The sequence below is a fragment of the Nanorana parkeri genome, unplaced genomic scaffold, assembly GCF_000935625.1.
Source record: "Nanorana parkeri isolate BGI_ZX_2015 unplaced genomic scaffold, ASM93562v1 scaffold373, whole genome shotgun sequence".
NCBI lineage: Eukaryota > Metazoa > Chordata > Amphibia > Anura > Dicroglossidae > Nanorana > Nanorana parkeri.
Genome location: NW_017306641.1, coordinates 963,895 through 986,247, shown reverse-complemented (window position 1 = coordinate 986,247; position 22,353 = coordinate 963,895).

The following is a 22,353-nucleotide window of genomic DNA, read 5'->3' as shown; positions in this document are numbered from 1 at the left end:
ATATAGCCGATTCCTCAGATGTAATGGAACCCTGCGTGCTATCAGACTGGTCCCATTTACTCTGGTTCTTAATGCCACACAAACCAGAAACAACTTACCTGCCTTGTCAGTGGAGCACAGAAAAGTTAACTTTGTCAACATTTACATAATAATGAACTTGGAGATATCTGATCTTCAGGTTTGTTTGATTTTGGCCCCACTTAAAACACTAGATGTCTGGATTTCACGCTGATCTAATAGCTTTAATATTGTCTGACTAGGGATGAGGTACAGGTTTGCCTTTACCATAGGTTGGAGGTGTTCAAGGTTCATGGTCCCAAGGAACTAATATGGGATTTTGCTGGCTTGTATTCTTTGTAACCACACCACTGCATGCCATTTGGACTTAGATCATTTGGCTTAGAAGGGCCAATAATGGAGGGCTTTGTTATATGCCAGCCTCCTCAGCATAAAAGTGGGTTCCTAGCAGCCATTTGACAGTGTGTTTTTTCCAATAGTTTAGGAAGAGCTAACAGTCTGCATTAGGGATGCAGTGATACTGATACTAGTATCAGTGCTGATACCGAGTATTTGGGCAGGTACTCGTACTCGCCCAAATGCTATCGATACTTATCCCCATACTGGAAGCAGGGTGGCATGTTAAAGTTAAATAATAAAAGGGCAATCCCATTCATCAGAAATGTCGGGCAGGCCTTAAGGGAGAAGCAGAGGTTCTATACAGGAAGGTAGTAGGCTGTGAGCAGGTTCTGCAGAACAAAGTGATGGTCAGGAAGCAGCATCTAAATCTGCCTTTCTAACTTAGAGTGGCCATGCTATACTGCCACAGCATGTGGAGGCGGTAGTTGAGTGACTGAAAAAGCCCCCCTCTTCTGCCTCATCCTAGGCGAGGAGCAGTCAGTTATCTGCAACTGCTACTAATACAACCTCTACTACTACTAATCAAACCTGTTGGTTTGATATTTATTAAACATTTAAGATCTGCTTTGGTTGCTACTTCCACTCTTTAGGCCTATTACCATTGAGTAAAAATGAAGGTATAACAATCACAAAGACCAAAAAAATTAAACAGATTGAGGTGCTGCCTTTGTATTTAAACCAAGTTAACAAGCTAAGTTTAAAGTTAAAAAGCCAAGTTGTAAAAGTTAAAAATTATTACAGATTCAAAATGTGTAATGCCAGTATACGGTGTTGGAGACCATGAATAACATAGAGGGTTATTAACAAAGCTGCCAAAGGCAGCCGAGTGAACAACCAACCCGAAGTGAAGTGACCCGAACGCTGTTCGGCTACTCACGCCAGGGTTGTATGGCTGATTTCAGCCGTACAACGGCTGAAATCAGCCGTACATCGGCTTCCTTTGGCTGGCTTCGGTTCGGCCGAACATGCTCAGCATGTTCGGCTGAGCCGAAGTGCAGAAGGAGTTCGCCTAAGCCGATCCCACATCAGGATCGGCTGAGCTGAACCTCTGGCAGGCTACTCGCTGCCGTTCAGCCTATTCTCATAGGGGCTGAATGACAGTGAGTGAATAGCGGAATGTCTCAGAGCTATCCCATGGGGTGTAGAGTCTACAGCTCTGTAATCTCCAGACCCATTTTTTGGAGTTTACAGAGCTGTAGACTCCTCTACACCCCATGGGATAGCACTGGGCCAATCATGAAGTGTGTTTTAGTGGTTTTCACATATTTTGGGATGCTTTAAGTGTAGAGTGCGGCATCTGTATATGATTTAGCTACACATTTTTGCACAGAGGTTTCTTTTCTAAGGGCTTGTTCACACCATGTGCGGATCATGTCCAGACCAGAACAGTTCCTTTTGTATCCCTATTATTGTGCTAAAGCCCCAAACCGTGCTCTTTGTCTGTAGTAAATTGGGCCTAGGATTGCTATTTAAAATTGCCCCACTGCTGTCCAGTTTTACATTGCTGTGTTAAAGCAAGCAAATTCTTCTAGCTGCTCAACAGTCATGGGTTTTCTTTGCTGTATTTTATATTTCAAGATGCACCAAATATTTTTAATTGGTGAAAGAACTGGACTTCAGACAGTCCAGTTAAGCACTATTCTACTACAAAGCCATGGTGTTGTCATAGATGGAGCATGCAGTTTAGCATTGTCCTGCTGAGATATATAAGGCCTTCCTTGAAAAAGATGTCATTTGGATGAGAGCATATGCTGCCCTAAATCCTGGCTATATCTTCCAGCATTGATGGTGCCTTTCCAGATGTGCAAGCTGCTCATTGCATTCTGTTTTTATGTAGACTTTACACAGTGTCCCAACTTTTTTGGAATTGAGGTTGTATATTAATAATACTGATAAAAAAATCTAAAGTTTATTTCCAGAGTCAGATAATCTTTAGAAAAAACAGTGTGAGACTTCCCTTATTGTTCCAACCAGACCCTTACCCAGGCATGCAGCCTGTGTGGCCAGGAAGAGGAAGGCAGCAAGTGTGTGGCCACCCCCATCCCTGTAATGGACAAGGTCACACACCTTTGAGCATTGGGTTGGTACCTTGCAAGCGGGGAGGAGGGAAGTCTCCTCCCTTACAAAGTACCCTTGCCCCAATGTTGAGGGACAAGGGCCTCTTTCCCACCTCCAGTGCCCCAAGAAGAGGGTGGGGTTAATATGAGGGGGAATTACTGTGGAATCTAAAAGCCACCTATATAATAAAGGGAGCACCAAGATCCCTAGTGAATGAGTACAGGTGTACATTAGTACTTTTTACCCATTCCAACAAAAGGCTAAAAGTAAAAAAAATACACACTCCTTAAAATACCCGTTAAAGTATAACACACATGCATTTTAATAAAATACAATCGATTAACGTCTCCATAGTAAACCCACATCAATCACGACATCCAGGGATGTAATTTATGTCAATCATGTCATCCAGGGATGTAAACTACATCAAACATAGAGTGCAGCAATGTAATCCTTGCCTATCATGATGACCGTAACCTGCTGATGTTTACACGCCAAACTCCTGCCGCTAAATGACAGATCTTTGGTTCTGTAATGTAAATTGACAGCTGGGAATCCCAGATGATGTCTTTAATCAAATTTGGTCAATGACATCATGCGGGATACCTAATTGTCTGTTTACATTACCACAGCTGGGGAATATGACATTTAGGGGTCTATTCACAAAGCTGCCGAGGGCAGCCGAGTGAATGACCGAACAGAAGTGAAGTGAGCCTAACACTGTTCGGCTATTCACTTCAGGCTGGTGCGGCTGATTTCAGCCGTACATCGGCTGAAATCAGCCGTACATCGGCTTGCTTCGTGTGGCTTCGGATCAGCCAAACATGCTCAGCCGAAGTGCAACATCTGGATCGGCTGAGCCGAACCTCTGGCAGGCTTCACACTTGTGAATAGACCCCTTAGAGTTAAAACAAGTAGGCATCTGCAGGAGACAGGTCATTGTGATTGATGACTATTACATCACTGGACACCATAAATGATGTGGATCACATTGCAGGATGCAGTGATTAATGTAGATTACATTGGTGGATGCAATGATTAGCATGGATTTACTTTGGGGGACATGGATAAAATGTATGTTTTTAATAGGTTTCAATAAAAGGACGTTTACAAGGTGTATGTGTATTTGCTTTAAACTCTTTGTGGCATTGGGTAAGAGTACTAATGTTTCTTTATACTCATGGGAGGGGGTTGAATGTATGGGTGCCCCCTTTTTATAAAGGGGGCTTTCAGATTTCTCAGTAAGTTCAACGAATCCTCCTCTAACAAAACCCCTCGCTCATTCGTAATAGCAAGCAAGGGGAATTAATGTTTCTGAAGTCCGAGCAGAGCAAGTTGGATTCTAATTGGCTGCTACTTGCAACTGCAATTTACATTTAGTGCCTTTCACAGTTTAGCTTTATAGGCCTGAAAGTGTGCTGTCCATATGTTTATTTTTTATCTGTGCCAGTTCACTTTATAGAATCATTTCCAGAGCCAAATAAAGAAGGCTCTTCATATTTTCTTGAAGGGGGACAATTGTTTCCATTTTTATCCTAACAAGTGGTTTAGCTCTTGAAAACTGTTTCCCTGGTGTTGGTACTCACTCCCTATAAAGCAATCAGCGGCGTTCTGTGTGCATTGAAGTACAATAAATCATGTAATTGACTTCAGCTGAACCTGACAGATGAAAACTTGTAATATATTCACTCGTGGACTCCAACTTACAGCACTGAAACATCCTGTTAGTCTAACAGTGTGTCATTTTCATTGCACATGTAGAGAATGTCAAGTAATCCTGTGCCACTGATGAGAAAATGATTGGTCTAGTAGATGTTCATGTAAATACCTTATTAAAGCATAGGGGCTACACTATTATTATGTACTGATCACTTCTCACTTAAATAGGGTGGGCTGATTACCTTTTTTAACAGCATATATAGTATAAAATATCACCTAAATAGCCCCCCAGACATATATGTAGGTAAAACTATCAGTGTTTCTTAAAGCACAAGTTAACCAAAAATACATGTTCTGCCTTTAAAATGACCCTTTCCTTTACAGTAAATAGTCCACTTAGCTCCTCCCAGCAACATTTACTCACCCTAACTAAACTGCGCAACTCTGCTCAGTCATCATCACTAAGGCCAGGTTCACACAATTTTCTGGACAAGATTTTACCGCTATTTTACAGCGATGTTGCAGTGTTCCAGAGTGGGGTTTTTTAGCTTAAAATGGCCTTTCATGTGTGTTTCAGTGCAGTTGCATGTGTTTGTATGTTTTTGATGCGTTTACATACAATCCAGTACATTTCAGACCAGAGCAAATGAGACGAGCAGTATTTTGTTTGTCTGGAAAGGACTGCGCTAATGTGAACGAAGCCCAGACATACCATAGGGATACATTGGAATGCTTTTTTGGTCTGGAAACAGAAATTATTCTATAAAGTGAACTGGCACAGATAAAAAATAAACATATGGACAGCACACTTTCAGGCCTATAAAGCTAAACTGTGAAAGGCACTAAATGTAAATTGCAGTTGCAAGTAGCAGCCAATTAGAATCCAACTTGCTCTGCTCGGACTTCAGAAACATTAATTCCCCTTGCTTGCTATTACGAATGAGCGAGGGGTTTTGTTAGAGGAGGATTCGTTGAACTTACTGAGAAATCTGAAAGCCCCCTTTATAAAAAGGGGGCACCCATACATTCAACCCCCTCCCATGAGTATAAAGAAACATTAGTACTCTTACCCAATGCCACAAAGAGTTTAAAGCAAATACACATACACCTTGTAAAAGTCCTTTCATTGAAACCTATTAAAAACATACATTTTATCCATGTCCTCCAAAGTAAATCTATGCTTATCATTGCATTCACCAATGTAATCTACATTAATCACTGCATCCTGCAATGTGATCCACATCATTTATGGTGTCCAGTGATGTAATAGTCGTCAATCACAATGACCTGTCTCCTGCAGATGCCTACTTGTTTTAACTCTAAGGGGTTGATTTACTAACCTTATAAACACACCACGAACATGTATACACCTCTGTAGTGTGTTCCCTCCCAGCATGATCTATGGGTGGAATCTAAACACCTTTGTAGTGTGTACACACCCAGCAGGTGTGTTGTGCAAAGCCAAGCATGAATTGCAAGGTGATGTTGTGTAAATTAGCTCTATGTTGTGTTGCTTGCGTTGATGAATGCAGGAATGTAAATGCATGAGCTAACCATTTTTGTCTAAACTGTGAAGCAGCATTATATATGCATCATGTGCATGATTTTTCCATATATGGCATTAGAGGAAATATGCTTTAAGAGACTTTTTGGTTGATAAATACGTTTTGCTGTGTAAAAATCACACGCATCTAGTGCGTGCGTGTGTTTAGGTTAGTAAATCACCCCCTAAATGTCATATTCCCCGGCTGTGGTAATGTAAACAGACAATTAGGTATCCTGCATGATGTCATTGACCAAATTTGATTAAAGACATCATCTGGGATTCCCAGCTGTCAATTTACATTACAGAACCAAAGATCTGTCATTTAGCGGCAGGAGTTTGGCGTGTAAACATCAGCAGGTTACGGTCATCATGATAGGCAAGGATTACATTGCTGCACTCTATGTTTGATGTAGTTTACATCCCTGGATGACATGATTGACCTAAATTACAACCCTGGATGTCGTGATTGACGTGGGTTTACTATGGAGAAGTTAAATCGATTGTGTTTTATTAAAATGCATTTGTGTTATACTTTAAAGGGTATTTTAAGGAGTGTGTATTTTTTTTTACTTTTAGCCTTTTGTTGGAATGGGTAAAAAGTACTAATGTACACCTGTACTCATTCACTAGGGATCTTGGTGCTCCCTTTATTATATAGGTGGCTTTTAGATTCCACAGTAATTCCCCCTCATATTAACCCCACCCTCTTCTTGGGGCACTGGAGGTGGGAAAGAGGCCCTTGTCCCTCAACATTGGGGCAAGGGTACTTTGTAAGGGAGGAGACTTCCCTCCTCCCCGCTTGCAAGGTACCAACCCAATGCTCAAAGGTGTGTGACCTTGTCCATTACAGGGATGGGGGTGGCCACACACTTGCTGCCTTCCTCTTCCTGGCCACACAGGCTGCATGCCTGGGTAAGGGTCTGGTTGGAACAATAAGGGAAGTCTCACACTGTTTTTTCTAAAGATTATCTGACTCTGGAAATAAACTTTAGATTTTTTTATCAGTATTATTAATATACAACCTCAATTCCAAAAAAGTTGGGACACTGTGTAAAGTCTACATAAAAACAGAATGCAATGAGCAGCTTGCACATCTGGAAAGGCACCATCAATGCTGGAAGATATAGCCAGGATTTAGAGCAGCATATGCTCTCATCCAAATGACATCTTTTTCAGGGAAGGCCTTATATATCTCAGCAGGACAATGCTAAACTGCATGCTCCATCTATGACAACACCATGGCTTTGTAGTAGTAGAGTGCTTAACTGGACTGTCTGAAGTCCAGTTCTTTCACCAATTGAAAATATTTGGTGCATCTTGAAATATAAAATACAGCAAAGAAAACCCATGACTGTTGAGCAGCTAGAAGAATTTGCTTGCTTTAACACAGCAATGTAAAACTGGACAGCAGTGGGGCAATTTTAAATAGCAATCCTAGGCCCAATTTCCTAAAGACAAAGAGCACGGTTTGGGACTTTAGCACAATAATAGGGATACAAAAAAGGATACAGCAGTGTAAAAGTGGACAATAGCAGGGCATTTTTAATGAGGAATTGGCTGAAATGTACTAGAGGAAAAGGGTACAAGAATGTACAAGCATTAGTAGCCAGCAGATGACACAACAATGTAAAATGTGCCACCAGGAGGACAATTTTAAATATCAAGGCTAGTTCCAATTTACTAGAAAATGAGCACAGGCTTGGGCTTTACCACAAGAATTAAGATACTACAAAGGACACAGCAGTGTAAAATTGTCCAGCAGCAGGACCATTTTAATCAGGCAGAATAGGCCTAACCAGTGTATACATCATTATTTTTTATACTATGGGGATAGGTCGATGCAGTGAATATGGGTGATCCTGTGAGGTGATTTTGGTGCACACTGATTTTGCCACTAGTTTTGTGTGTTTTTTTGTTGTTTTAAGATGCAGCAGCATGATACAAGCAAAAGACAGCTACCAGAACAGATTAGTAACAACAATTTTTTTTTCATATTTTCTACTTTTCTGTCTGTTAAATATACCTTTGAAAGCATTTTCTTAAATATGTTCGATAAGTGCAAATAAATACCTGTTGATCCTGCCACTCTGTCTATGGTGCACCAAAATTTCAGAGAATGGTATCAGTCCTGCTTAGATCACTGTTGTGGGCCACAGAACACTGCCCCATATGATATGAAGATAAGGGAGAGTGAATTGTTCTGTAGTCCTAGTTGGATGACAATACTGTTCCTCTATAGATATAGTACAGTGAGTGAGCATTGTCACCCTAGGACAGGAAGTGTTTTACAGACAGGATCACCAGGTAAAAATAATAAAAACAAATCTGTAAAAACAAAACTATCATGGCCACCACTTCTATGGATTGGCAATAAATAAATGTTCTTACTTGGGTTTAGATACCCTTTACTTAAATTAAAACTCTTAATAAACCACATAACTGTACAGAATATTAACCTCTCCTGGTGCTTGTGCCACTGAACGCCACTACTCTGATGGGAAATCCCCAACTGAAGTTTCCTCTGAAACCAACATTTTGATTAGTGTCAATATCCCCTTTCCCCCTCTGTGCACACTAGTTCCTCCTGCCAATCTCTATGTCCCAGTACAGGACATACAGTATAGACATGGAGGTCATACAAGGAGTTTCTCCTCAACACAGAGCTGCACTTAGTTGGCGTGGGCATCAAAATTGGTAAGCATTCTCTCCCTACTTTAATACCAGCTTGCATTCTCAGCTACTTCCCAGTGCTTGAGATGGAAAGAGGTGGCAGAAGGCTTACCAACAAATTCAAGTCGGCTTCATTCTAATCTTCAAATATAAAAAAGTAGAAAATTAAATATTTATAAATTATATATTCCATTTCATTGTATGCATACTATATAAACAAAACATACAGCAACTGCAAGGCTCCAGACACTCAGCCCAATACAATCCTATGTGACAGGACATATGCTCAGAGAAGCTGAATTTAGCTCATTTTAAATGTCACTTTACCCAAAACTGATATTGAAATGTTTGGTAGAAAATTGAGATTTTAGCAACCTAACGTTTTCTTATATCTCTCAACAACCCTTTTGGGTGAGATCTCTGTGCTTTAGTTTCTGAATTTGCAAGCCTGCTTTGACCTGTTGGATTATTCAATACATTGTATATAGATATATATATATAAAACTTTGAATTGATTTATACCAACATCATCAATGCCATGTGCTAAGAGCTATACTCAATACTCAGCACTGTAGAGTTGCAAGCTTAGGATGGTGTCTATTTTCCATCACTTCTATTGTCCCCTAATCAAATCTATATATGTATTTATACAATATCTTATAGGAGTTTTATTTGATTCAATGTCCCAATAGAAGTCATTTTTACTTTCCTTGTGCATAGCTAAAGTACAGTATTATATTACATTACTTCACTCCCAACAAAGGCCATTTTGTGAAATTGGTTAAAAGAATTACTGCTTGCTTCTGTCTTGCAAGGCAAGCTGTGTATGATAATGAGATGAGTTATAAACCATTAAATTAATACTTGTATTTCTTTCTGAGTGTTTGCTGAACAGTTCAATCTCCTTGCAAGGTGCTTCATATGAATAGGAACTTAGAATTAAATGTGACTCTGTCCAATGAAATGACCCATGGTCACAATTTCGTTACTGAAAGGTTCACTTCCCTGTCTGTTTGTTAGACGCTTAGGGACTCCAGTGGTGTAATGTATAACAAAAAAAAACCACTAAGCCAAATATGTCATACTACTTACTTTATTACCCAGCCAGGCAAGACTCTAACCAAACTTAACTTTTCACAAATTGGGGTAAGTCATGTAAATGTAATAGTTTGTGCTGCTCACAGTTTGACAAATTGTCAACCAAGAAATACTAAATTTAATTTTCTCTTTAACTGCCTCCGGGCTGGCCGTAGTAAAATAACGGCCGGCCCGGAGCTCTCTAGATCTGAGCGGGCGTCTTTAGACGTCCGCTCAGACGCGCCCCCTCGAGCGGGAAATGGCCGCAATTTAAAAGCAGGCAGCGGTGCCTGTTAATATACGAGCGACTAAAATGGGTAATAATAAATGTTTCCTAACATAATGTTAAAAAAACTTTTTTTTTCAAAATTTTCAGTAATTTTTCCTAATTATAGTAAAAAATAAAACCTGTAGTGGTGATTAAATACCACCAAAAGAAAGCTCTATCTGTCCCCAAAAAATGGTATAAAATTAATTTCAGTACAGCGTTGCATGACTGAATAAACGTCAGTCAGAGTATCGCAGCGCTGAATATTGAAAAATGGCCTGGCCAGGAAGGGGGTCTAAACACCTGGTCTTGAAGTGGTTAAATGAGTGTATCTTTATTGTGAAATACATACTACATATATAATATTAACATGGACAGCATGTATAATACAACTGCAAACACACAAAAAATTATTTTTGTGATCCCTGTTTTTAGAAGCTGTGATATGCTCTTTATTAATATGTCTGCTCTCATATCACAGCCCTAAAAATCTAGATAGCAGATGTGAAAAGTCTGTGTACAAAAATGATTGTTTCCCCAGAAGTCTTATCTGTAGACCCTATGTATAATATGTCTGTCCAAATACAATAAAACCACCACTCTTTACCCTAATAGCTGCAATTGTTATTTTATTTTCTAAAGAGCTTGCAACAGCCTCTATGTACTGTTAAATGGCACAGTAAAAAAATGGATGGGTTACTTTACACTGATGCCCTTACACAAATTATTTAAACATTGCTAGTGTCTTGATTAACTGCTTAGCTATTTATCATTCTGATTTGGTTGTCAGTGTATCTGTTTCAGGATGATTGAATCTCTAGTTTTTATTTTTTTTGAAACTTCTACTGTTTGAACCTCTGACATTACAAATCACACATTAGTGCAATTTATGTGGTATAAGGACATGGTTCCCATTCACAATGACTTGACCTGCAATGGTGAGCTCATTATTTACCCTGTGGTAGACAAGTGCATGTTGATTTTCCAGTTTTCTCCATGTCCTGTGGTGTCAAAGCATGGCAAAATGCATTATCAGTTAAACTGTATGTGTTCGTCTGCCATAGAATGATTTGGAGCTGAACATAGGAATAATCTTGAAGGTGCATCAGCTGCATTTGTAGGTCTAGGTCAGTATTTTACTTTACAGCTCATCTGCATCTATTGTTTTTAAGCAACTCAACTGTTCTATACTAAAAAAAAGTATTCAAGCACTAGTCATCCTGTCCATGCTTCAGCAATGCCATCTCACAAAATGGTAAACCATTTAATACATAGTTTTGGTAGATTGAATCCAGCCCCTCCCCTGCCACGGCAGAGAGCCGTGACAGGATCGAGAAGTGAGCGAACGCTGGTATGTGTTCGCGCACTTCCCGACCTACTGAGCCGACCTTTCATTGTTACAGGTCGGCTAGAACTATGAGGATTAGTCAAAAGCACTCACCTCATAGTTCTCCTTTTAAGGTAGTCAAATACATGTAGAAATTACTTGATTTCCCCATCCACACTAAACAGCAGGTATTGAGGAAATGCACTGTCAGTTGCTGCCTTTAAACAGCCACTGGCAGCCACGGCTAGCACAATACCTGAACAGTGACTGCATCTGAGAGGATGCAGTCACTTTTCAGATGACAATTTTCCACCTGGCTCATTCTGTTTTAAAATGAACCTTTGTTGAGCCATGTGGTGCCAACAGGGCCACCCACGGATACATTTCAGCTGATTCAGCTGAAATTTGAATCATATATGCTTAGTTTAAAGCTGAATTTTCCTCATTCCTTCTTCTTCTGTGTTTGTATGATTGCAATGCAGAAATTAGACTATAAAATACTTTCAAGGGCATGAACTAATGCGAATGATGTAACATTTGCTATAATGCTGCAGGAAGTATCAGCAATCTAAATAGCAACAAAGCACTAGAAAATTAAATAATAATTAGCAATAATGAATGATGTTATATTTAGAAGAAAAAAATACAGTTTATGTGTTTACTATGTAATTGAAAATAGCTATGAGGCATTAAACTAGAAAGAAAAAAAGTTGTTGTAGGGCATTCAGCTACAGTACCCAGACTCTGTGTGATCTGAGCCCTCTGAATCTGTTACAGCGCTGACATTGCTAAAGGCATGTTGTGTGCCAGATGTCATTGGCTCCTCCACACCTTTCGCGAACAAGCTGTCAGAGGAGGTGACGTGCTGTTCTGGAGTACAAATGCTTATTAGATTTAACTCTTTTTCACAAGAGTATTGAATCCTATGAGCAGAAAAGAAGAGCTGAAAGAGAGCTGGCAGACCTAATAGCTACAGTATAATCAAGGCAGTGGTTATTGTATCACTGTATTGATATTTTAAAGCATTTAAATATATTTTCACTTTTACATGCCATATGATGCATAATGCTGAGTCCATCAGTTTGTTCACAATAATTTCTTTCTTTTTTCAATGAAAAAGTAGGTTACTGCCACTACAAAAGATACCTCAACAGGTATATGCACTGGTATGCAACAACTTAAAAAGGGTCCTGGAGCTCAGCTACCTAATTTGAGAGTATCATATTTATCACTCCATATCTATCTTGGCTTACATGTGTAGTACAACAACATTAGGGGTGCAGGCTGGTGTCATATTGGTTAGCCCTGATGTTTGTCAGGAGCTTAAACTGTTGACATTGTGCTATGCACAGTATTGCATTGTAGCTGTGTTACACATGGGAGAATAAATAAGATATTCCAAAATCAGCCAGTGAGCTTAAAGAGACTCTTCAGTCTCTAAAAAAATGTAACTGTATAGTTTCAGAAATCAGAGCCATTATACTCACTTCTTTGGTGGTTCATGTCTCCTACCTTTCCTCTATTTAAATGCTGCAGCCTCCATTAGCATATTTGGTGTTTGACACTTCCAAGAGTGTCAAATGCTTATGTCCTCTGCTGACCCCTACATCATTGCTCCTGTTACTGATTCCTGTAATGATGTAGGGGTAGGAAGAAATGCCCCAGTTTTGGTGGTATCTAATACTGCTTTTATATACTGTAGAGTGCTATGTTTAGTACTATGGGTAGATTCAGCACCTAAAAATGTTGATACAAAAATTTTCAACATCCGTATTTATAAGTGGGATAAGAGTATTTCTTGGATTACTCTGGTCACACTCAAGACCTAACCTATATACTTAAACGCTAAAGATCTAACTTCCATCACAAAAAATATAAGCTTTAATATTTTATTGTAATTTTTAAAAGTCCCTTTTAAACCTGCAAGTTTAATTTAAAAACGCCGGGTGATCCTGTCATGAAGAACCTTGTTCTGTCACTTCCTGTTATGTGGTGACACCTGTCTTCCAGTTGTGTTGAAAAACCTGTGCCAAAATATCCATGCTTCTATCAAATTATTGATTTTAACCATTGTTAATAATTGATGTAGTGATGGGGTAGACACAAGCACATTTTAAATGAGCATTTCAGGTCCTAGTTTGCATATTGGTTTCTTTCCTACAGATGAAAAATATTAATTTGTAATTGGTTATATATACTGGTTTCAACAACATCACATGATAAAACAATAAATATATTTTCAATAAGATTTGAGTTTTACTTTAATTATTATTTTAATTTGTATAATTTGTGATCCTTTAACTTTTAAACTACTCGTAGTGCATCAATTATATATAATCTAAGGCTTTTAAGAGCCGCGTCTGAGAACTGGTTGATATCCTCAAACTACAAGTTACACACGTTTTACAGAGGATTCATAAGTGATTTAATTTGCATGCTTCTAGAATGTGGAATCATTTTAATAATGTTCATTTTAAATGGGCTACCAGAACACTTGAAGGTACTGACCCATTTTTTGTTGACACAGTACACCATGACATGGCATGATGTTCCCAGACAAAGCTGGGCTGTGTAGAAAAACTGTATGTTTTTTGTAAATCCTAAAACTGATGTAAATCCTAAAATGGAATGAACAGAAATAAGAATCCTTTGGCAGGTAAAACAGCTCCCACACACTGTATGTAGTTCACTTGTTTTTTAACTGTTAGATAAATGTGCTGCCTCCAGCAGTTATATTGCCAATGTGATTGTGTTGTTTTTTGTGTGTATTGTTAGTAGTTTATTGTTCTCTTTTATGCTGCCACCCTCTGATCATTGTTTGTATTACACTTATTTTTCTGTGCATTCTCCCCTTTTCATATAATGCAATGTTCTCCTTCCTCATTATGAGTTCTTGCTCACCTTCCTGCAATCCATATTGAGGTGATGAGAGAAATGTTATATTTAAACATACAAATACAAAAATCTACCACATTGTATTGTTTGGCTGAACCTTCTGCATGCAATAAAGATGTTCATGGATGCAAGGTATTTGGTACAGCTATCTCATAAAGATTGTCTGTGGTGTTTGTATCTGCTACATTCAGGCCAGACATAGCGGCCGAAGGAAGAGACAAATCACTATTACAACAACCGAAGTAAGAATAATAAAGACACAAGGCATAGTGTTATAACAAGAAAAAAAAAGCCAGGAGGAGAGCATTCACCTGACCTGTCAAAGCCTCATGTCTTTGAAAGGTCACATGATGATGCTCTCATTAAAGATAAATCCGTTTGAAAACAGGAAAAATTATTTTAAAAGTCTAGTAATGGAAGTCACATGACCAGGCTCTCCGTTACTTTCTGTTTCTTTTTTATTTCAATTGTTCTTCACTGACATTGGCCTCCCAAAGCCGGCAGACCACAATGGATATTTATAAAGCACATTGCTGTGCTTTATCATTGGGTGGAGCCCAACAGTATAACTAGGAATCAGTGTGAGATAAAGGCTAAAGCAAAGCAAAAGGCCAGGGTCAAATGATACAAGTCATGGAACAGAGCTAGGGTTAAATCTATGAGCATCTTCTTCACCTCTTTAGACATTGCGGAGATGGCCACAAAGTTAGGATATAACATAAGGCAAACATACACAACATTGCAATTTACCCATGTCCTTTGCCAAGTGCATATTTTTGTAATGGTGTAGATTGATTTAAACTTTGAGAATATGAATCCTGCTATGTGCATGCAAGAAGTTAAACACATTCCCTTAGTAGTGAAGACTGGTTCCTTGTAGGCATACTGCTACATAGAAAATATTATATTTGGCATAAATGTGACATATATTTAAGTAGAACTATTTTTGCAGTGAATTCATATATGCATTTTATGATGTATTTAAAAGTAAGATTTAACTCTCTTTTATTTTTCCATTAAAATTAAATAAAACATGCTGACACTTACTATACACAGAAAGCTTAATTTCTTTAACACATTTTCATGTAATAATACAAGTAGAATTAGCCCTCTAGCAATAAAGTAAAAGAGAAGTTTATGCTAACACTGGTATAAGTGTTTACTAAGCTATACAGCCACTATTATAGTTGTAATTATTCTGGATCAAAGTTTTGGTGCACCAAGATGGACAGTATATAAATCCCTACTTGTTTTAGGAAGCAAATGCTCTGGTGTATCCATTCTGTTATACAGAAACACTCCTAGTGTAAAGCCCACCTCTGGGCATTTCTTTCTCAAATAACTCCCCACAAGGGGTTTAAAACAAAAAAATAGTTTTGGTTTGCGATACTAATGAACAGTGCATAATCAGCGGCCACAATGGCTGGTTATACACAATGATGTTTACATGTGGACCCTGGATGAATGAGTCATTTATGCTGGGGGGTCAGTCATTCTGTACATGTACGTCCAATAAACCGATGAATAACTCATACATGGCCAACATGTAAACGTGGGTGGTGGGAGGGGCTGTTTCTGCCTGTGCATAATTAGATTGGCCAATCAAATTAGCGGACCTGATCATTTCATATATAAAAGGAGCATTATCTCTGCCCACATTGTTGCTTGAATGCAGGTGGCTTGAGCAACCTAGCATCCTTTGTTGTTAGGATGCAGACGGCTTGTGACAATAGTACCAGCATCTGGCAGCAAGATTTAGCATTGATAAGCACATTTTTTTTATCCCCATGTGCATGAGATGAAAGATTGATGCAGGTGCTGATATGCTGACATAGTTGTGTCGCAAGGTCCACCTGGTCTATTAGAATCCTGCTGACTAGAGATGCCAGCAAATCTGATCCATCTGATTAGCAGAGTTCTGCTTTAAATAATACTGCAGATAGCTCAGATTATCAGGTTGCCAGCACATTTCACTTGTAATCACACTCCATTGCTTGATGTTCTGCTAATGGCTCACTATAATTCAGTACAGCAAGTCATCAGTGGAAATATCTTACCGTTACTTTTAAACCCTCTAACAATTATTTATTTGCTGGCACCAAATCCAGAGCTTGTTATCTTTACAGCTGTGTTCAGTGTGTGGAATCTCACAAATTAACTTCAATCATTTTAACATGTATGTCAGAGGCACCCACAAATAACAAGCATCTTAACAGCCTAATTTAATTAGCATAGTTAAGCAGCTAGGTTGATACAATACATTTAGTTCATGTGTAAGGCAACTTATAATACAGCTAAAATTAACAGTGTTTTACCATTCAAAATATGCAGACACTGAAAAAGATTTTCTAGAAATGTTGATAATAAATGTTTTTAATCCAGAAGCATATTGTATATACATTTATTGGGATATATTACTAAATATAACAGGGCAAGTGTCATAAAGATACAGTGTGCAACATTTTAATTATGTGAAGTAAACCATTTGTGATGAATTACACTTTCAGCTTCACCTTACACAGAAATTTTCCAGCTCGTGGGACAACACTGTAAGCACCAACAGACTGAAAGTGATAGACACTGGTGAAGACTAACTCTGCAGTTAAGATGTTACACAAAACCATAGCCACCACGTGTGGTGGAAACATGCACCATTTACAGCAGCTGCTGTAGCAATTCTGACCCTGAAGAGTAGCTTGTAAAACTCGCTGCTACGGCTAGAAAGGAATGTAACAGAGTTTACAATATGGCAGCTTTATTCAAAGCGACAATAAGTTCTTTAATTTGGGGCTAGAGCATTAAGAGATTCAGCATAACATTTTTAAATATTGTTTTAGTGAAATAAAAGAAAGCAGAGTCTAATCTGATGAATCACTGTCACTGGCTCTCATAAATTACTATTATGGCTAGTTCACATCAGATGCAGTTGTAAAGCAGTCCGTTCTGTTTGGCAGCTGCATCAAAATCGCATCACAATGCTTTCCATTGGGATTTCTGGTGCTCTGTTCACTCCAGTGCAGTTTGTTCCGATGCAGTCAGAAAAATACTGCTTGTCTCATTTTGGCTGCACCTGATCACAACAGAATGCATCAACATGCATCAAAATGCATGCAAACGCACTGGAACGCACTGGACTGCACCAAGTCCATTTTAAGCTAAAAAGACAAAAAAGCATCAAAATCACGGTAAAAACACAGCACACTGCATCGCACTGCAGCTGCACAGACGCAAGCAGCTATGGTGTTAGCTTGCCCTTAGGGTTCCTTCATAATTTCAATAATGAATGAGAGCTGCAGCTCTAAGAGTGTCACTGAGACAATCCCCACCCAATCAAAAGAGCTGAGGGACGTGATGTAGAAATGCTGAAGTGTTTTATTATGCTTCACTGGACATTCCCTAATACCAGTTATTCTAGCTATATCTATTTTTAGATTTATACATATTTAGATGTCTAAATATCTGAATTTAGAATAAACAGATGTGTATTTCTCTACTAGTCAGGTTACAACAAGTTATTTACAACAGGGCTGCATTAGGAGACTTTCCAGACTCTGCTAAATATACTTATGATAGTTTTATAACCCTGTGCCTGACATGAAGTTTTTACTGCTTTGTATCAATATTTTACCTCACCTCCATAGACAATGGATCTAATTTTGACTTTTTATTATCGACTTGCAAATTTTCTAGAAAGGAGGGTGGCAAGGGGTTCCCCCATTCTCTCCACACCATTTGGGGCCTTCAGGCCTCACTATCTTCACACATATTGCACATTCATTTATAGGAGTATATCATTAAATATAAAAAGGGCAAGTGTCTTATATATAAAGTGTGGGGAAGATTTATAAATGTGAAGTAAACCTGTGTTTGCTTCAAATATCCAATTGTGCACAGGAAAGTGCATGTACCAACTTCTTCAAATTTCCCTGCACCTGATTGTGTGTTTCAAGTGAGTACAAGTCCACATCAGGCCTTTTAATTCCTTTGGTGGGATACAAGGAAGACTGTAACTTATTGCCTTTCTAGGTATTTCATTTTTCAACTCCCATGGCATTTCTAATGTGAACTGAGTATAACACGTTTCCACATGTGCTACAAAACACAGTATGCTATTCATTTTGCATAAATGTGTATTTCAGGTTATGTCAGTTGCAAAAAAAGACATATGGGAATGGTTGTCATGTTTCAGGATGACTCAAGTTCATTACATTTTCTTTTTATAAAATCTGTTTTTAAGGGGAACAACTTATAGTTTTTACAATAATTCTGTATTCACAATGTTGCGGTGTGTTAACGCACGCATGATAAGGCACGTTATACTACACATTATGCCATATGTTGCGTTAGGCAGCCCATTAATTTGAATCAGCTACCTAACACACCAAATTGTACCAGAAAAGGTGCATGAACTAATTCTTGGAACGCAGCACACCACAATGCACAGCTATACGCTACTGTGCATTGTGGTACTCTGCAACGCAGGTACATGTGTTTTATGGTAATGCGCATGGAAAACATGGAGCTAAGCAGCTACATGACAATGCAACAGCCTAAGGGCACAGTTTCTTAAAAATGTTTGCCATGATATTGCAAGACAAAATATATGCCTATTACTCTGCTGACTGTCCATATGGAGTGACGCCTTTGCCTTTTTTTCACATTTGAAACTGCAAATAAATCTTTCATTTGTGGCTAGCTTAATCTTTCCATAACATTTCTGACAAAAGGATCTGAAAAACAGATAGCATTTCTGCATTCTAATGTTAATGTACGCTGATGCATTGTATACAGTTTTCCTCAGCAGCAAACTGATTGCAATCTCAGGAACACGTACAGCTGAATGCTGAAACCATTATGCCATGTGTCAGTCATATTAGTTTTTAATACAAATTTAAATCAAAATATATATTTTTCTTTTTTTGTGAAAGTTACAAGCATCCATCTTTTGAGAAAATAGTTTCCCAATGGATTTATTCTGTCAAAGAAAAATAATGATATCTTTAAGCCCATGACTTATATTTTCAAGTTCCTACACTCATTTATTTGTGGCTGAAGCTCCGGGGAAGTAGTCAATGGATTTCAGAAAGTCAAAAAAAGAAAAATAGATGTTATACTTCTTGCTTGTCCACTAAGTGTGCTAATAGAATACAGAGCATATATTGCAGAAGGATCAAGGTGGCATAAAGTGCTTTGTGTGCCTACAGAGATACGTATTTGTGTTTTTGTTTGTCTTCTTATTATACATGGTAATAAACACATCTGTAAAATGTAATGGGTGAGAAAGAAATTTGCTGTGGCTGTACATAAGGAGCTAGTGGTCTGAGGAACATAAATTACTTAATATACTGCCTTAATCCAAGTGTATTTATAGCAAACACTCTTTTCTGTTTTGGATAGTGTAGAGAAGAGCTAACAAATATTATGGGGTTATCTTTTTTGTTGCCTGCTGGGTAGATTTCCCTCTCTAGTTCTGTACAAAACTAAAGAACAATATTTTGTCTTTACATACACTTTAAAGGACAGGTAAACCATGCTAACTAATTTAGCCTTTGACTTGAATAAGGCCATATCCTGAGGATCTCCAATCTCAGTATATGGCCCAATTCAAGTCAATAGGGTCCCAGTGCATAATAGCGGCCATCACTGAAGAGATTTTCACCAGAACAGAATGAGGCATTTGTGGAGAAAATTCCAAGACCAAGGAATGTCATTTCAATAATCCAGTGAAGAATATTGATTGAAAGTGGTCATAGATGAGCATATGTACCTTCTGCAACACTCAGGGGCCATTTAAAGCTTATTTCACCTTAAAAGACACAAAAACATCCTAATTCTCCTTATGTCTTCCTCTTTGACTCTAACGCAGTTTGCAAAAATGGTGACATTTTACTGAAATCTACCAATATTTTAAGGAAATCTATTGAAAATCTACTTAAATTTTGGAGAAAAATAAACTCTTAGAGGGTATTAATGGGTATAAATTAGTTTGCTTGTCCTTTGCGGTGTTGAATCCAGGCAGGATTGAAACAGGAGAGGGAGCAGCACTGGGAGCCAGTTAGGCTCTACTGCATACGAATGTGCTCACAAAGAACATTCTGATATTTTCATCAATCTCCTTGTTGCACTCTATTGTCTAATGACATCACAGGCTGGGGAGAGGGAGGTTTCCAAATTCCAAGTGGCATTTCTCCACTGCCCATACAAGGTGATTAAAAACGATGCACCCGTGAGTGTAATGCTTTGATTCCACTCAGTGAGCCCACCTTTAGCATGCCAGAAAGATCAGATCAGGTCACCAGATTTTAGAAAACAATTTTATGGAACTTTCCTGATTTATTTTTTCCTGGCAAAAGTTTTTAATGCATATACCTGCTGTGTCTTTTATAAATCCCCCCCCATCTACTGCTCAAACATAGCCCCTGACTCTAAAAAACATGACCTATTCTTTGTGCATTATTGCATGTGTTTTGAGTGAATTTCTGTCTCAACCACAATGGTAAATCTGCTGCAGATCTTTGACATACCACCTTAGTGAATTACGCAGGATTGCATAGGTAGCAAATGCACAAAAAACTGTAGCAAACCCTTTGCTCAATGATAGATAATCTGATTTGTGACAGCCAGATGTAACTACAGCCACCATTCAGATTCAAACTTTCAGGTCAGGTCTGATCCCAATTTGTGGCTGTGGGGAAACAAATAATGTAGTAAGAAGTTAGAGCACAATGATGCATAAGGCCCTGTGTCTTTATAGTGGTGCTTTGACCTACGCTTTAACTGCAGTCATATACGAACAACATTGCTTCATATGAGGCAGGCTTTACTAACACGACAATGTTTCTTTTACAGACCATTAGACCTACAGCTGCTCACTATAGCACATACATGCCTTCTGTTTCATGAAAGCAATGCTATATGGCACATTTGCTCTGTAACACATTTTATACATTCACAGTAGAGCAGCTAAGTCGTCAGTGTATTTGCCTTGCAGCACTGATATCCTGAGCTAAACTCATACCAGCACAATCTTCATGTCTGTGTGGGGGCACTCCTGGTGCTCCTGTTTATATCCATAAGGGACAATGGAAGGCATATGTGTGTATGCTTGTATAGTGTATAGATACAATTTTTAATAAGTACATTTCACTTGCTCAAAATCAAGTGTATAAAGTATTTTAAAATGTGGTTACTGTAAATTCACGGAAATCAATAAACAAGCAGCGCTTTATACAAACTCCCAGTCTCCAACCAGAGTCCAGCCCAGATCATAATAGAATTATTCATGTCTGTTCATCCCTCACACTGTCCGGCGAGAGAATACTTCTAATTCTTTTCTGCTGTATTCCTCATCCAATCTATATTCACATTTATAAATGTGTTTCTGCCATCACTCAGTGTGCAGTTTGGTTCAGCAGTGAGCTATTTCTGCACAATAAAATGTCCTTTGTCAAGGAAAGTCGTTTGTCATCTGGCTGAATTAAAGGTTTCTAAATTCAAAGCAGGGAAAGATCATTAGAGAGCAGAGGGAACATCCTGTGTGCCCAGGGGTGTTAACAGTATTCATGATTAACTACAATTGCAGTCTACAGTCACTGAGCAATCTCAAGTTTTCATATCTGTGTTTACTACTAAACAACTTTTTAAATGGGTTATATATTCACATTTATAGTTATGGTTTTGGCAGTGTGATATCATATTAATTCAGAAAACTGTATTAAAAGACATCACCAGCCAAACAGGTAAATTCTGCAGATACAAACAGATATATTTGGACTTGTATATAAGTTATAAATGCAACACTTACCAACCACCACATCTCTCCCAAACAATATTTCAATATTAATTCATAAATAACATAAATACAAATTATTAGCAGGTATAAGTGGCTAAAAACCCAGAAAGGTTAATTTACTAAGAAAATAGAGACTATTGGCTCGTTCACACCATCTGAGTTCCGGCTGCACTGTCAGTTTTTTCCAATGTAGCCCAAATGCAAGACAAGGCAATTTGCCATATAATGGATGGTGACAGTTCACATGACAGTTCTGGTGGTGCGCACTTAAAAAAAGTATGGCATACAGTACTTTTTCAAGTTCACCACAGTGAGATGCGGTACAATCCCATAGCTCATAGAACTTAGTGAAATGTCACAAGTGATGAAGTTCTAACAAAAAAAAAAGAAACAGTGCGGTGCGGCTTCATCGAGAGTATCGGCACTGTACAGGAACAAGCCCTACATATGGGTCGCACAGTGACTTAGTGGTTAGCACTTCTGCCTTTCTGCACTGGGGGTCCCCGGGTTAATATATTGGTCAGGACACTATCTGCATGGAGTTTGCATGTTCTCCCTGTGCTTATGTGGGTTTCCTCCTGCTCCAAAGACAAACTGGTAGGTTAATTGGCTCCTGTATCGATTGGTCCTACTATGTGTATGTG